This window comes from Triticum aestivum, chromosome 6D, assembly GCF_018294505.1.
Source record: "Triticum aestivum cultivar Chinese Spring chromosome 6D, IWGSC CS RefSeq v2.1, whole genome shotgun sequence".
In the NCBI taxonomy this organism is placed as follows: domain Eukaryota; kingdom Viridiplantae; phylum Streptophyta; class Magnoliopsida; order Poales; family Poaceae; genus Triticum; species Triticum aestivum.
This window is the reverse complement of record NC_057811.1, coordinates 483,785,777-483,804,043: the sequence shown is the minus strand read 5'-3', so window position 1 is coordinate 483,804,043 and position 18,267 is coordinate 483,785,777. Positions and strand designations below refer to the sequence as shown.

Here is an 18,267-nt window from a genome sequence, read left to right as displayed (position 1 = left end):
TCACGAACTAGAAGGTTCCCAAAACCAGAAAGAGGCAAGACATTAACTGGGCCGGCTCACATGCTTCGCTCGTGCGCTTCCATGTGTGCGCAAAGGGGTCAATTTGCCGCAACACGCGGCTTATACGAATCTCGAAGAAGGAGGTCCCATGAGACAAAGGAATCCCTCGCCTCAACAATAGCCTTTAGTGGTCCGGCCCATAGCCTTTTTGTTTTCTCTTTCTTAGTGCGAGGTTTTGTTTCGTCTTTTTTACTTATATTCGAATTTCCAGATTCGAAAAATACTTATATTTAAATTTCCAAAATTATCTAAAATATAGATATGTAAGAAACTTATTTTTTTTAATTTTCAAAAAAGGATCACTGCATACTATAAAAATGTATGGGGGGTGCTAAAAATTTCGTTCTCGTGGGTTCCGAAAAAATGTGCGTAAACTTTAAAACAATGTTCATGCAATGTTCACGTCTTTCAAAAAATATTTTTGAAACTTTTAAAAATGATTATACAATTTAAGAAAAGGTCCATACCATTAAAAAACATTCATTACTGTAACACTTGACAAATATTTGCACATTTAAAAGGGTATTTCCTAGCATTTATGAAAAAAACATGTACGTCAAAAGAATGTTCACAATGTATTTAAAAATATATATTTAATGTGCACTTTAAAAAATATTCAATGTGTATTTGAAAAATGTTTAACATGTATCAGACAAAATTTCAACCTGTATACGAAAGAATATTCAACGTGTATTTGGAAAACGTTTGCATGTATTTGAAAAACATTTTTTTAGGAAAACCTGAAAGAAAAATAAATAAAAGTACCATTAAAGAAAACACACAAAAATCACAAAAAAGCTCCTTAAATCGGTCAGTACCGGTCCATAGAAGATTGTCAAAACCACTCCGTAGAAGCTACATGACCGGTTTACTAGCGTTCACGCCAGTGGCAAAATGAGCTATCGTCTCACATTAGGCGATACATAGCTCTCCCGATAGACGAGCCTGCTAGGCACGCCTCTAGCACGACGGAATCATGTCCGGTCGCCTTCGCACGGCTCCGGTCCTGTGCCAAACTACCGAAATCCAATTACACATCTTTTGTTTTTATTTCATGCCTTGTAGCAGGCAAAAATTCTTGGGCTGACAGACCTAACCACCATACAAAATGGTCTTGGGCTGTAGCTAGTATTGGCCTATGAGTATGAGTACCATTTAGATCAAGCATGCGTCGAGCTCTATTTGTCGTTCACAAGGGTATATATGGCGAAATTCAGGTCATTTCCTCCATCCATAGACGACACGCTACAAGAATTCAAACTGGTTCGACTAGGTGGTCTCATTGATGTCAACAAATATCTCCGTGAATGCATCGAGCAGACAGGCACCGGCACAGAAGGGTCTGGCCTTGATTCTTCGGGCGAGCATGGATGGATTAATTACTACCACTGATATAACTTGCACCACGCACGGTGTACCTTTGTAGACTGGACATGTTGAATGCTTAGCCAGACAAGAACTATGAGGAAAGTTATTCAAAATAGAGAGATCATTATCTTTGTCATCTACAAGACAGATGACCAACACACCTAGCATAGAGGACAAAAATGGTTCAGAATTTTTCTAGCCATAGGATGACTGGTAAATAACATCGAACAACCAAGCTCTCTCTATGTTGCTACGAGAACAAATACCATTGTCATGAAAGCTAAATTACAACCAGCTCTGATTGGGATTGGGGAATGGTTTTCCTAATAAGTTCCACAAACCGCTTTCAAGGTTATACTAGATATGTGAGTAACATATAAATCACAATAATAAATTTGCTTTCTGAACTATCCTCAGGCATCGATTTCGTTTTGGAAATACATAATCACCAAATATAGGCTTGTTAAAATTTCAGCTCTCTTTCATCCAGTAGCCACATTTCATTTCAATTAAAAATGTGAAACACTGAATGCATGTTGATAAAAATGGTCTGGTGTGTGTGTGAATTTCCCATGGAATAAAATGCTTGGCAAATGAGAGAACAAGTAGTAGCAATAGATCAGCCTGGTGGCACCTCATCACGACAGCCTGCCTTCTCGCACTGGCGAGACAAACAACGTATTTTTAGAGAAGGTATTAGTAAAGGCTAGAGATGAATTAAGGGACAAATAAATGAAGTGGATGCACGAAAACATTTGACAAAGTAATGATACAAAATTAACCAGTAGAACTTTCAAATAGATCTGAGATGGGAACATACTCGTTATGTATCACACTTGACTTATCGGCACCTCCAGGTGTTGGTCTTCTCTAGAAGCAATACCAGCAGTGGAAACAGCCACTGATATAGTAGAACATGCACTTCCTTGTGAATCGGAAACAACTTTCATCTCTAAATTGGAATTACAGGTGGCTTTGTCCTCCGACTAACAGTCATGTTCAACCCTTTAGTTGTGTGAATCGTTGCTCCGGTTGTCATCTCGACCTATAATAGTTCTCATAGATGTGAGAATATATTTATTAGTTATGATGAACCAGAAAGCTGAGGGGAACATACCGGAGGTGCTCCTGGAGCCATATGAAAATCAAACCGCTTGACAAGCATTGCTGTTGCCACCACATTCTACGCATAAATTACATAAATGTTAGGGATTCTCAGTAGTCACATAACATATGACTGTGTAGGATGTGCATCCTCTTGGTGCATGCATTGGCTGGGAAAGCCACAAATCTCTGTTTTCTCGGGAAAAACAATATTATATATTCCAAGAAGCCTACGGTAAAATATAGAAAAAGAAGAAGGCCTTAATACAACTAAATTAAATTACTAAAATCTAGTAAAGCTTATGATATCGCAAAATTCCATTTCAAAATTATCTGATGTGAACCCCAAATAATTGGAAGAATTGTTTACCTCAAAAGTAGCAAACATATCACCTACACATTTCCTTGGTCCGCCACCAAATGGCAAGTAACTGAAAATTCAATAAGATTATGAAAATTCAATAGTCATAATCTAGAATTGCTTTGTAAGCCATTATTTAAATAATGATAGCAAACATATGCCACCAGTATTCTTCAAAAGAAAATCTACCACAACCACCATATGGATCTCTAAGAATTTGACATGACAAATATGTTTGTATGTTTATTTAAAATATGTGCTCTTACAAGACATGTATCAACTTTATTGCAATAATGGTGTTGATGCAAACTGAAGATAGTGACACTAGAGAAACACAAGGAAAAAAACACAAGAACATAATGTATTGACTATTGTTTTCATACTAATTTCGAGTTTCATAGGGATACTTAGGAGACAACTTTTATCTAGAGATATGGTGTTGCTTTAACCCTCTGCAATAGTTCAAATTGTTCCTTTGTAGCGATTCAAAATGCCAGATTCATTGCAACTGAAGAAACCCTGTAGTTCGTACTCCTTTAGAAAAGTTTTTTTCAATAAAGGATAGTATTTAATATCAAAGAAGGTATAAATTACACCCGCCCCCCTTTAGAGATATATTGCATGAGCAATATGATTTATTGCCCATAAAACTAAAGATTATACAAACTCGAGTACTATCTCTCCCATGAAGGCAATATTCATCTATTCCCTCTTGTCCATATTAATTGTCGTTGCTTTACTACAACTTTGTACAGTTGTACTAAAGCAGTGACGATGATTAATATGGATCGAAGGGAGTACATCTTTGGCCTTCCTACGTCCTAAAAAGGGATGTGTTGTTAAAGCATTTAATTGTTAGTATAAAGTAGTTACTAAAATTGTGACATATAAGCTTACTAGCCTATACAAAGTTACAATTTCGAATAAACTTCTATTATAGTATGTAATGGTTACTGTGAAGGAATTTGTGTGAATATTTTTCACGACACTCACAAAAGCAACAACATAGTCACAAAATATGTTGATTGGACTAGCATTTTAACATGATTACCATGGGTATGAGTTATTATTCCATTAACCATAAATTATAATTTGATTTTAATTCATCCCATTTCAGATTCATCATTAACACATTCAAACTTTCGAAGGTCTTCCGGTTCTTGCAACATAAATTAGAAACAACTAATAAACTTGATAGCTTGGGTGACACATGGTGTCCAAAAAGCATTTCATTATAGTAATAGGGATGGAACCTGAATTTTTGGTTTGTCTCATTTGGATTTGGACCGTCCAAAGGCCACCTTTCCGGATTAAAAACATCTGCATCATCCCAGTGCTTTGGGCAGCGATGAAGATTCCAGATGGATATAAAAATGTCTTCACCCCTTGAAAAGAGTAGTATATTTTCAAAAAAAAAGTTTTCTATGGAAATACTAAAATAAACAACATCACACATACGAATGCCCAACAATAACAACAATTAAACAAACTTAGCTACCAGAAACAACATAAGGAAAGACAAATACATAAAATGTTGAGCAAAATAGTCTGCAAAAGACCGAGAAAGAGTAGGAACACTCCATGCTAATATGCTATTCACATGAGTATCCAAGGGAAAAAGATGCACAAAAGTCCAAATTAGACAAAAGAAGCATAACTACATGGCAATCATGGTGCTTTTGTGACAAATTAATAAATGATCCTTACTCCTTACACATGAATTGAGACCAAAGCTGGCAACTATATTAGTGAACTAACAGATGTAATTTTGTTAGAAAATGTTTACCTGCCGATTGGGTACTCCCCTAGCATATCATCCTCAAGGGACCGACGAATTAAAACTGGCGGTTGTGGATATAGTCTCAAAGACTGCAACAATGATAATATTCTCATTCAGTAACAAATCTCATTATGTGACAAGGTAAAACTTTTGGTGCTTACTTCGTTAATAACTCGAGTAGTATAGTTTAGTTTCTTCACATCTTCAATTGTAGGTAAACCATCTCCTAGAACATCATCAACCTACAGATAGTTGAGCAAACAAAATGTCAAGTGTCATTTTTACAATTCAGAAGTGTGAGCCTCCGTGTGAAAACTAAATTGGAGGTAAATGTTGAGTCTACCTCAGCCTGGAGCTTGGACATTACTTTTGGGTACTACAAGTTCACCATATAAAACACAATGAGAATAAGTAAAAATGGTTTAGTGAATTTGAAGATGAACAATGATATAATATCACATGATACTGCTATACTACATTACTACTACAACATTGAGTTTTGAGTCATTAACCATATCACACCTTGGATAGAAGATAAAATGTCCATGTTAGGACTGCTGCAGAGGTCTCATGGCCAGCTATGAGCATTGTCATCAGATCATCACGAAGCTGCTTGCTGGACACCTAAGGTAGATGGGTTCAACAGTGAAGTACTGTGAATATAAGAAAATTCCAAATATCTAAAATACTTTACAATTGCATCTATATCGTCATACATCTTCTCCGGATGCCAATAGAAAGCGAAGAATACTAGGATCTTCCTCATTCATATATTCCTCATGAAACTGCAGATCTTCTTCATCTACCATCCTCTGCAATAGGAGTCTTAGGGTCATGATTGTTCTAAACACAACAATTGCTAACCTCAAAGTATAAGAAGGGGCTTACCTTGCATGTAGAAATTAGTTCATCAAGAATATTATTTATCAGCACAAGGGCTTCATTAACCTTCCTCTGTCGAGGGGAGACGTCTTTCCATATGGGTATTTTCCAAGTTGGAATAGGAGCAGTGCTCCGCATTTCTGCTTCTCGTAGTGTTACATACACAGCCTGATCATGAGCCAACAAACCGAATACTAAACTTTACAGAAAAGGAAAGACAAGCAAATGAAATTTCATAATATACAAAGGAATACGACAAAAAACTGAGCAATAACCTCAACCATTCCATTATCGTAAGATAATGAATCAAAATCATAATTGAACACTGCCTTCCCAATGACATCCAATGTTAGTCGGGAGAACAAAGATTCCATCTCCACAGCCTCTCCCTCCGCCGCTGCCTTGTCCAACTTCTCGCACAGCCGGCCTGAAGCTTTTCCAAAGAGACCTATCATCTCTGTTACAAACTGCCCAGCAGAATTCAAAAGTGAATACAATTGCTCAAGAAAGAAAGCAACACACACAAAACCTTAATAGTGAGTAGAAAGCTAGAACCTTCTGATGCAATGACGGTACAATGGCACGCCGTCGAACACGCCAAACCTCCCCATCAGCTGGGATCAGACCTGTGCCCATCACAAACTCCAGTATTTCCGCAAGAATACCCTACACCCACCGTGATCAAACATCATGCTACGCATTATTTCTGAAGCACAGACATTTTTTTACTGTCTGAAAGTAACTACATAAACTTTGCAATAAAAGAAAGTTGTGCGTCGATGCAGAGGGCTAGAGGCTGGGAGTCATACCCTCTTCTTGATAAAAATAAAAATGAAAACGACTAGAACCAAACCTTGGAATAAGCCTTGGAGTTGTCCCTCAGGATATGCTTGGCTATATCTGGATCAGAGACGATGACAAAAGACTGGACCAAAGGAAAACCAGAGATCATTAGCAACATGGCAGTGTTAAAAATCACTGTTAGTGTTAAGCAATTCGCTATCTTTAGTGGCGTGCTCACCTTGGGCCCGAGGTTGAGGCGAAAGACGCCGCCGTGGGTGAGGAAGTGGTCGTATAGCGGCAGGAAGATGGCGTCCCCGGCCGCCAGCGACCCCGCCACCTGCGGCAGCTCCGGGCCCCTGCGCGCCGCGCCGACGCCTGCCACCTTGAGGAGCCCAGCCGCGAGCGCCCCTGGCGGGCCCAGCTTGGCGAGCCATCTGAACAAGAATAGATTTGCAATTCAAGCCATCTGAACAAGAAAAGATCACGCCTCGCCTCACCCGATCACCACCGGAGCTACACGAGAAAGAAATGCCTAGAGACGACAAGGAATTCGACTGGGAGCACTAACCCAGCGCCTTGATCGGTGAACTCGCCAGAGGAAGCGCGAGCGGAGAGCTCGTCTCGGCGCCGCTTTTGCTCCTCGAGGACCGGGTCGGGGCCGCCAGCGCCATCACCACCCGACGCGGAGCAGCGGAGGAGCAGACTGTTACGTCCGCTGGCTGCCGGAGCGAGGCGCGTGGGCCGGCCCTGGACGGAGCCGAAGTAGCCCGAGGGCAGTGCGGCGACGGCGGTGGCCATGGCCCTGACGGTGCCACGAAGCCGGCAGGGGAGGGGAGAAGAGAGAGGATGAGAGGAGGCGAGGTGCCGTGCGTGGAGAGAGTACACTGGAGAGAAGAGAAGAGAAGAAAGGATGAGTGGATGTGAGCTAAGGAGACGAGACGACCACGACGAGTCGCCGTCCTGCCGTATGCAGCGTTCGTGCCCACTGGCGCACAAGGCAACAAGTCTGGGGTCGTGGTGAACTGGTGAAGTGGTGATGGTGATTCACGCGGCAAGTGCATGCATGGATGGAGAGAAAGCAAATTAAGCTATAGCCGGCGGGGGACCATGGATAGTTGACGCATGGGCTGCTCACGCAAGTGCATGTAGCATGGGAAGACCAAATTAAAGGAGCAAACTGTAGACCACCAGAGCCGACATATACGCTGACCGGCGACGTATGAGCTGATTTTAGCAACTCCAAAGGGGCGACCCAAACGGACGCGCGCTTTGTCCGCTTTTGTCCGTTTGGATCGGCCAGCCGGACGTGCGCGTTCGCATTTTAAAATGGGTCGGCTTGTCCGTCCAACGGGGAGGCCGACCCAAATGTGCCGGCGTGAAAAAAAAAACAAGTTGCAGAAAATAAACATAAAGTGGCCGGTCAAATGCCGGCCAAAGTCCACCTAAATCTAATAAACATTAAAAAAAGTCTGCGCCCACCTGCTGCCGCCCCGCACGCTGCCCTAGACGTCACCGGCCTTGCCCTTGCCCTTGCCCTCGACGCCGTCGTCGTCGGTGAGGTCGATGAAGACCGGAGCAGGGCCAGCCCACCCGAACGCCGCCTGGTACGCTGCCAGGGCAGCCTCCTCCGGCGTCTGCTGGGGCGGCGGCATTGCGGCAAGCCGCGCGCGCTCCTCCTCCTCCTCCTCGAGCCGGAGCGCCTCCGCGTCGCGTTGGAGCATGGCCTCGTAGCGCATCTGCTCCTCGCCGTCGGCCTGCTCCTGGCGGAGCCAGTGCTCCTTCCATCGCTCGAGGTGGGCCGCCTCCTCCTCCGGCGTCGCGGCGAAGTGGACGGGAGGCGCGCTCACCCACTCGCGGTACTGGCCCGTCCACGAATAGGCCTCCTCCGGCCAAGTGGGTGGAGGCGGGGAGCGCTAACGCGACGGCTCCGGCTCCGGCTTGGGCTATACGGGCGGCGACGATGGAGGCGGCGGCACGAAGAGCGGGGTGTGGACAGAGTCCCCCGCCGCCGACAGGGCAAGGGCTTGCTCCAGCCCATCCCAGTGTGCGTCCTCCTCGATGCGGCTAGCCTCCAGCGCGTGCTGCAGGGCCTCCTCGAGGGCGGTTGGTACTCCGCCTCCGCCTCCATGTCCTCCGGCTCTACCTCCGGGGGCGGCGGGACGACGTTGACACCCGAGCGCCGTTGCTCCTCGTGTTCGAGGGCGAACCAAGCCTCCCAGTTAGGAGAGTCGGCGGCGTACTCGGGCAGCCGACGCTGCTCCGGCGTGAGCAGCGCGCGGCGCCGGCGCACCTCGTCGTCGTGCACCCGCTGGGACCGCGGAACCGCCGGCACCGGGATCCGTTTTGGATCCAAATGCCAACGGTGCGGCAGCGTCACGTCGGGGTAGGGGAGGGGCTGCCTGTACTCCCAGTGCCGTCGCGCTTGGTGCACCGGGATGTGCAGGCGCCGGCGTTCAGGGCGGAAACGCGCCGGCGGTGGAGGGGGAGGGGGAGCACGGGATGACGAGGCGCCGGGGGTGCCCTTGCCCTTGCCATTGCTGCTGCCGAAGAGGCCCATGGCGCGCGTTAGGGTTTGCGGTCGCCGGCGAGAAAGCAAAGGGGGTGGTGGGGGGGCCAGATGTGGACAGGAGAAGTGGATGAGGCCGACCCCGCCGCACGCGTGGTTAAAAAAGGACGCGTGCACTGGCTGACGCGTGGGCCCGCTGTCGGTGGTCGTCATAAATAAGACGACCGGTGGCGGTTGGGTGGCCGCCAGGTGGGGACGCGGCGGACGGCGAGGAGACGCGCGGCGCATCCGCTTCATGTCCGCGCGGACGCATTCCAGGCGCAATTTTAGGCCGAAAATGGGTCGGCGCGGACGCCAGGCGGACACGATTTGAGTTTGGGTCGGCGCGTTGGGCCGCCACTTTTGTCCGCGCCGACCCAAACGGACGCGGGTGGACGAAATGGGTCGCCCCATTGGAGTTGCTCTAAGACCCGTGGTTAGAGGAGAACAGAAAAATCGGCCTAACCAGGGACGATTCCAAGGGGGGCGAGGGGGGGGGGGGCTAGACACCCCCCCAACGATCATGTTGCCCCTTAAAATCGATGAGGTTTTAGCAGATTTTTGTGTGTACGCATACGATTTGTGGTTGTCTCGCCCCCCTGTGCCCCCCGTAATGAAAGCTCACGTAGGCAGCAGCAGGTCAAAGCCCATATATATGCACGTAGTGATTGCAGGTAGCAGGTCAAAGGCCCAAATATTAGGAGAAGAAAAAGAAAAAAAAAACAGCCCACGTGAAAGAGGACCCGGGTGGCTCACGCACGTCGCACGTACACGGCAGTTTTCTCTCGTCGCTTTGTTTCCAATCTGCGTTCCTACGATCGGAAAAACCTCGCCGCCGCTGCTGCCTCCCTCGCCGCTGCCGCCTCCCCCACCGTCGCCGCCTCCGCCTCCGCCTAGTAGGCAGACAGGCAAGCGCCATCGCACAGATCCACAGGCATATTCCGGCCGGCCGACAGCGTCCAAGCGAGGAAATAGGGTTTGTTATTTTTAGAATTAGATGAGTTTGTGTCTTGTAATGTAATCATAGAACTACATACAAGGAGAACTAATTAGAATTTTTTTGATTCTCTAATTGTGTTTGTGTAGACATGAAGATGACGAGAGATGAATCAATTCATAATTTTTTTTATGCCAATTGGTTCAAGCTGTCAGCCATGTGAACATGATGCAAACGCAAACGATCTGCAACCTAGCCAAGGGAACTACCCTTATCCTGCTGAAGATGATTATCAACCTGATTATTGTTTTAGCCAGCATAAACTGGATTAGGGGAAGCACCATCACAATGAGCCGCCATGGACCTGACTTCCTCTATGCCTCCATGGTACGAGCCCTCTCATCAACTTCAAATCTTCTAAAAGAAATTGTCTAACTTGAATGATCGTTGATTGATGCGCATGAAAATTAGATTGGAATCAATTATTTGTAGTACAGTGTACCAAATTTTGCTATATAAATTTAATAAAAAATGAAGTTGTCTTGTCAAAGATGGACAATTTGGTAGTCTTCTTCTAGTGTTGAAAACATGGTTTCAGTTTTGGCCTTTTACACGGTCTTAATGTTTTTGGCTGGGTCGAAGCTCATTAGTATGTAAGAGATCAAGTGAGGAACTCGCCCCCCTATACCAAATTCCTGGCTCCGTCCCTGGGCCTAACTCATACGATCTCACGCCACAGAGCAACAGTGGTGCAGAGGCATGGCTGCTCGGAGCTAGCAGAAGGGAGAGATAGAGGAATGAGGAGAGGTACGTTGCCGCGTGTGCGTGGGTGGAGAGTGCTGGAGAGAAGGGAAGAAAGGATGGGGTACGGTGGACGTGGGGTTCGGCGCTCCGTCCGTATGTTGTTGCTAACGAGACGACGACGACTCTCCGGGTTTAAGTACCGAAAAAAAAGTAGGAATAGTACATATTTTTGTTCTTGGTATTGTGCAAACTTGTACGTATGTATAGTGTAATTTGGAAGAATACGTCCGGTCTCCATAAGCATCCAAGAACACTAGTGCTCATGTTGAGGAGCTCGTATCAAAAGTCTAGAATACTTGATAGCTTATGACAACCAATACCATCATGGTAACTAGCACATATGTTATAAAACATTGTTAACTTCTTACTTAATTGCAGACTTCAATTTTCCACCTTAGAATACATATTGGCCGCATAATTTAGAAAAAAAAAAGTAGCTAGAAAGCTTCCATCTTTGTTAAAACTGATGCTATTTCAATACGAACAACGTAACAACCATGTGTTGCCATGAGATTATTGACCCCATGTGAAGATGTAAGACATATTTGATCGAGACTGAACAAAAAAAAAACAGTGCCAACAATTCAACCACAATATCCACTTGAAAACATTAAATACTCTGGCTCTATACTTCACAATTTACGAAAACCATAATAACCACTAGCAAGATATATATCTTAGACCATACGCTGTAGACCTCGGTACCAAGGTATTGGAGGATACTAACATATATGCGGCCTCACACATATGTATGTATAGACTATAATTCATGTAAATGCCACAAATTATGCATAGGCATAAAATAATTTTTTTCTACTTAAGATGGTTTAGTCTATCGAAAGATCTTTTAAAACAACAATGCCTTAAATTAACACAATGTATGCTAGTAAAAAAATCCAATTTAAATGTAGCCAAATAAATTTTCATTGATAAATATTAAGATTTTGTTTTACCTTAATATATAATTAGAAATATTATTACATGTTTAATGATGCTAACTAGTAAAAAAAAGTCATAAGCATGTAAACTTAATTACCATAAGTATAAAATTTTAATACAAATTAGAAATTATTTTATCATTATTGTTAATCACCACAAAGTTCGGGCGTTGGTGTGTATGACATGGAAATACGGTTGGGTGACCAACAGAGGTATTTCTCATTACATTGTACAAGCTAGGCGCCCTGTATGGTATTACTGGCCGAGAGCACAAACGGGCAACACGCATCAAGGTTGACGTCGATGACCAAGGCCAACATGATGCATTTCATCTCTTGCTTTTCCAACGGGTTACACCACCCACAAGAAAAAAGAATAATTCAAACAGTAATTTTGTTAGTCGTATTTGCAAGAAGAGACGGTAACTAAGCTAAATAATTTTGCTATTTTCATATTATATTGCAAAATATCAATTGCTATACGTATAGCACTGTAAATATAAAAATATTCAGAAAAAAAGGAGCACCTATAAAACTACAAAGTTTACATTTACATGTATATTTTATATTATATTTTTACATTCATAATTTTACGTTACTTAAAATATCTTTTTCGACCAATATACATTTTCTTATCTTCTCGTTCAATTCCGACTTAAGACAAATTTACGGGACGTAAAAATGTGATTTTTAATGTAATAAGAGAGGGGTGAAAAATAACTATTCCTCACCTATGGTGATAAATAGCGCGAAATTTCATGAATATATATGTTCATATGTGATGTACACAAAAATGACAAATACATAGATTAAAATGAGCTTTTTATTTGTTGTATTTGGGCCAGATAATTTGTCTTTTTTGTGTAGCCCGCAAATAACTGCATTATTGGAGGAACTTTATAGATACTTAGAGAACATGTATATGTGTACTTGTAGAATTGTTTTTGAAACTTCTAAATATTTTTGGATATTTTTCAAAAGAAAAACGCCACACTCAATACTTCTCCTCCTTCATGTGCAATGTTAGTTGACCTAAGTACATAATATTGGTATTGTACACATTATTAAACAATGTAAAAGGATATTTCCACTCTTCATATGTGATGTCAGTTACATATTTTTGCTATGGTATGCAGTTCAAAGCAACATAGAAGAATATTTCCATTGCTTAATGTGCAATGGCAGTTGACCGAACTACATAATCTTGGTATATTGTACAATTGTAAGCGACACAGAAGAATACTTACATGTCAAAAAAATGCAGAAGAATACTTCCACTCTAGATATGTAATGTCACTTGGCCGGACATAAGAGATGGAGGGAAAGCAATAAACATTGTCTTCTCAACTTTTTAAAAAAGTGGCTGGATCTTGATTTTTTTTATATTCTAAAAAAAGAGTTTTAGGAATACCCACAGTTTGCAATATAAAGGTATTCTTTAATAAAACACTTCGATATATGGTATTTAAAAAACCATAGTATTAGAATATGTAGGCAGTAAATTCCATAGTATATGAATATTATAGCATTTTGTAGTATTTGCATAATGGAGGGGCGCTTGGCACTCACAATATTTACTAGAGTATTTTGATAATTTTGTGTATGTTTTGAGTTATGTTAGGCAATTATCCTTTGGAATAATAGATTTTTTTTTCCTTTCAAGAATGCAGTTTAAACAAATTTGCATAAAGATGTGCACAATTTGGAGCTTACATGCTAAGGCACGTACCACAAATCTATGCATACATGTCAAGACCCCCTGCTAGGTCACAGTCACATGGTGCAAGAAAAGTTAATCAAGCTCTGCAGTCTATAAATGAAACAATCCAAACTGAATTGATTAGGCTGTCCATGCCTTGGCTAAGCGTGTTGCACCTCTCTTTAGATGAATCGATTAGGTCACTTGGGATCGGGCTATCTCACGTCCATGAAAAACAAGGAGCAATGTGCTACTACTATACGAGTCGCCACTTGCCGTAGAGAAACCGAGATAGATGATCCAATGCAAGTACAAATAAATTAGGCGATGGGGAGGGTAACACCGCCCTCCCTTTCTCTCTCACGATACCACATTTATATCTCTTCAATATTTGTCTATCTCAAGATTCATTTATGAGTCCAACAAGATATTGCCTTATTTGTCTTAGGCAAATCAATATTATCCAGCCTTAGCTGAATTTGGACATTCTCACTGTGCAACAGATATGTTATTTGCACGATCAGGGCAAATACTTACCTTCCACTCACTTCCGTTAATCCGAGGAGCGCCAAATTTGGATGAGCGACTCACTGGACCATCACCACTAGAAGGAACAAGCTGTCGAACATCATCGAACCCTACACACTCCTAGGGTGGTAGAGGGTCACTTGCAACCCTGTTGGTCATGTTGTAAGAATCAAACTCTAATCGATAGGCCCTGTGGGTTGCCTGCCTCCAAGCATCTCCAACCTCCAATATATGTGGAACATCAACCTTAGGAACAACTCCGTCTCTACCCTACTCCCTTCGTGCCATGGCATGTCCAACCTCCAACACGTCAACCTCAACAAAACCATCTCTTAAACTCAATTATTTAGGACTACTTCACAGGCCTGGAAAATGTTGTCCACACCTCCCTCCAGAACAATATGATGAACGCATCATCAGGAGGCTGGACGCTGACCGCAGACTTCGCTTCCTCGGTGCAAAAGCTGCAAGAACTTGATCTTACTAGCTACAACCTCATCGGTAACATACAAGAATACGCGAGCTTGATGAAAAGCTCACATTCAGATTCTTTAGTTATCCTCTATATGGCGCAATCCCGGTCACATTCAATGGCTACACCATAAGGATGCTCTGGATCAACGGCAACCAAAAGCTCCCAGATCTGGCTGTCAACCAATTCTCCCACGTGATCCTAGACGGCATTGGTGCATGATCCTAGATGTCATTGGCGCATGCAAGCCCTTATGTATCTTATTTATTCAATACTTGACACTAGTGGAGGAGAGCACTCCCCCCCCCCAAAATCTACACTATTTGCATTCAATACTCATACATCAAAGTATATATATTACCGCCACGTCCACGGGTACTGTAATTAGATCTGCAAGTCTTGTTCTGCAATCGGTAGAGGGCATTGGTGCATGATCCTAGGTCTTAAAGTCTTGTGTAATGTAATTAGATCAGCAAGTCTTGTTTTGTAGTCGCTAGATGGAGGATCTAAGAACCCACTTATATTTTTCCATGTTCTTGCTTACGGTGAAGCTTTCTGATTTAAAATTGGTTTATTCTGCAGGGGACTGCTGCTTTCCCACGAATCCGAATGCCGCTAACTCATAAATTGTCATCAAGCTGAAGGTATAGGCTCTCCCGGTGGACAGGGCGACGGCGAAGTAAGGACGACGTGCCCGTGTGCGTAGGTGGGATTGATTGCTCGAGGAGAGAGGAGAGAGAGAGAAGGTGGGTGGGTCCCACTGCTAATCCCAACCGCAGGGGAGTGGATATGTTGCGCAAATTAGTACTAGCACATAGGTCGTGCATTGCAATGGGAGAAACAAATTCTCGCAGGTAACCATGAAATATGTGAATGCACTTACATGAGAGGGATGGTGCTCCTGGTTGTAACTCATCGATGGCTCAATCATTAAGGCGGCCCGGGCATGTGACCACCGAGACGTCGAACATGACTAGAGTTGTAAGAAAAGCTCGAGGCTCATGACCTGCTCGAGATCGACTCGTATTTTGGCTCGAGTCGAGATATATCGTCTCAAAAAGAAATGAGCTGAGTATGAACACTTTGTGTAGCTTGATAGTGAGATGAGCTAATCTTGAGCCAACACCGACTCGCTCGATTTTAGCTAGCTCGATGTCATATAATTATATAAAACAATCTTGATATATATTAAATGGAAATAGGATAATTTATTGTCATATATGTTGTGTACGATTTTTCTCAACTTTACCTAGTAGCAAACACGGAAGCCTAATTAAGCACAGAGAAAATTTATCCTCAATATGGTATTTGATCACCTGTGTGTTAAATATCCTATTATTCTCGGCCAAAGTTTAAGAGCGGATGCACCTTCATTTTTTATCTTTCTAGTTCATCCATGATCCCTAGTTATCAAGTGCTAGTCTTGAGTTGAGAGAGAATAAGTCGAAAAATTTAGTGGTTTCCTATGTTCTTTGTGGCCTATCATGTTTGAAAAATTGTCTTAGATTATTAATAAAATCATCTTATTTAACTCTAAACTATCTCGAGATCGACATGAGATCGATATAAGCTGAGCACGAGCCACTTTCTACGTATCGACCTTGAGCTTCACTCAGTTTGAGCTCGTTCAAATTTTAGTATAATCTGAGCTGAGCCTAGTTCAAATCGCTCGAATTCGACTCGTTTACAGCCCTAAAATGGACTGCACCATGTATGCAACAACCCTCAATTTGCACCCTCTGAGACTCCTCAATAAATAGTTATACTGTGCATCTGGTCCATACACGGTCCCTCATACTCCCATTCGATTTTGACTTAAATTGTTGTGGACTTTTTGCATGGTGGGAGGGCGGCCTACACGTATGTATGCAACTCGAGGCCTAGTGGCCTAGTGCCTCATACCCCTGCATGCCTCCATAGGGCTCGTGTGCACCACCTAGTAAGAGTGGCCTAGGCCCGAATCTAATCTCCTTCTCGGCTTGGCTTCTCCTTGGTCCTCCCTTCCCTTGAGGCTTTGACACACAATTAATGCCCACAATGCCCCGCTCTGCTATGGAGCAAACCTCAGTTGTGATCAATTAGTCGGTCACCGGGTAAAAAAATTGGATCACGACACAAGGGTCGATGCTTGTGTCGATGATGAAAACATGACGGGTTATGTGAAACAATATTCAGTATCACAAAAAATGGTTAGCATACCAAGGACCTAGAGTTAATGAGCTTGAGTAAACCGTATTATAAATAATTATTCCCTAATTTTTTTGTTAGTTATTATCTCGGAACACAAAAGCCATAACTTGGTTTTTATAGCATGTAAAATATTTTTTCTTAGTACTCCCTCCGTACCATAATATAAGAGCGTGGTGTCAAAAACGGTCTTATATTATGGGACGGAGTGAATATTAGCTTTGACCAAATCATAGGAACAACGTGCACCAAACTGCAGTGTGAGTGCAGATTAGCATTTATTTGAAGTGCCATTATGCAGGCCTTCGAAGATATGGTTTATTCGGATTTCAGTTTCAGAATTCTACACGACATATATAAGAAATCCACGAAAACATATACAAGAAATGCTATGCATCTAGGAACATGCAACATCTCTTCTGAATAATCATTAGATCACTAAACTGTTAACAGAAGGATGTAAGGTTAGCCTAACTGGAAAAGGATCACTAAGTAGGTTTATGCTTCCAAGCACAAAGGACATCAGCAATGGCAAATGCAAATCTGTACTGCATAGTAAATGACCTGATATAGTTAGACTGTACACTAAGATGTACAAACTTAACTCTACAGCCTTCGGTGCAGGCTACAAAAAACTTAAAATCCCTATGTTCTCTTGGTGAAGAGGCTCTACTTCGGTTGCAATTTCATTTCTGAACTTCTGCTCAACTTCAGCAAGTCACAAAAGTTCCATTTGCATCCCGCTGCTCCACTTCCCACATATCTCTTTCTAATTGAGCACTATATCCTTGCCTCAGCCCATTATTGTTTTCTCCTGCTCAATAGAAGCCCTTTGTCTGTTCGTAACCTTGAATCAAGTTGTGTAGTTCCCTACTTCCACCTTTCTTTGAATTTTCAGCATTCTGGTGTTTGGTCCCTTTCTTCTACAACTTTTGTTAAACTATCAACATGCAACACTACCAGGATCAGTTAAGACTTGTGTGCTCACCTTTAAATCCGGTGACGGCATCGACGGCCGTAGATCTACTGATTTAGGTGCCGCCGCCAGCGAGTGAGGGTCAAATTTGGGTGGGGAGGAGCACGGCGGGTCTTAGGGGGGGGGGGGGGGGGGTCGGCGATGGCGCGTGGTGCCCGGCGGAGGCAAGAAGGGAAGCGCCGGAGGGGATGCGATGCATGATGGGATGGGTGTGACCGAGAGGAGACGGAGACACTTCTTTACTCGGGTGGATGGGTGACTGAGTATATATAGGAGTATGCGGTGCTAGAGAGTATAATTTCTTCTCCCCTAGCAGTTATACAAGTTCGGCTAGGTGCCAGATAGAGGTGTACCTCTAACCGGTTATAGGGAATCGGTTAGACTTGCTCTTAGTTTAGGATTGCACCACGCGCGCAACCAAAAACATACAACTCAACCCTTTTTAGCCAATTCTTTCATGATATACTTTTAGTGTAGACGATGGAGAGTTGGCGTATGATCGCCAACTTCTTGCACGTCTGATTGACATCACTTCGTCCCACCAACACAACGTCGACCCGTTTAACAAGAGAAGTGGTCCCTGTGCGCTCCTTCGCCGCGCGCCTCGCGCTCATCCTTTTTTTGTGAATGGCCCGAGCCAACCTCAGGCCTATGCCACTCGTGCAATTGCACTTAAATTTTGCTGGTCAGGAGTAGAGAGTTCTTAACAGATGAGCCATATGAGATGTCGGATTGTGGGTTGTTGTCAACTCGAACATGGGTCCAGCCCACGTCTCTCAACCCGGCCGCGCCTATATATTTGAGGCGTCGGCTAACCTTAGCCGCCATGAAGAACAGATCACA

General features: G+C 43.4%; 1 pseudogene; it reads right to left on the bottom strand.

Annotated features, from left to right (window-relative positions):
* Positions 1-2,254: 2,254 nt before the first annotated feature.
* LOC123146217 (protein LUTEIN DEFICIENT 5, chloroplastic-like) lies at positions 2,255-7,335 on the bottom strand (annotated as a pseudogene).
* Positions 7,336-18,267: the final 10,932 nt, after the last annotated feature.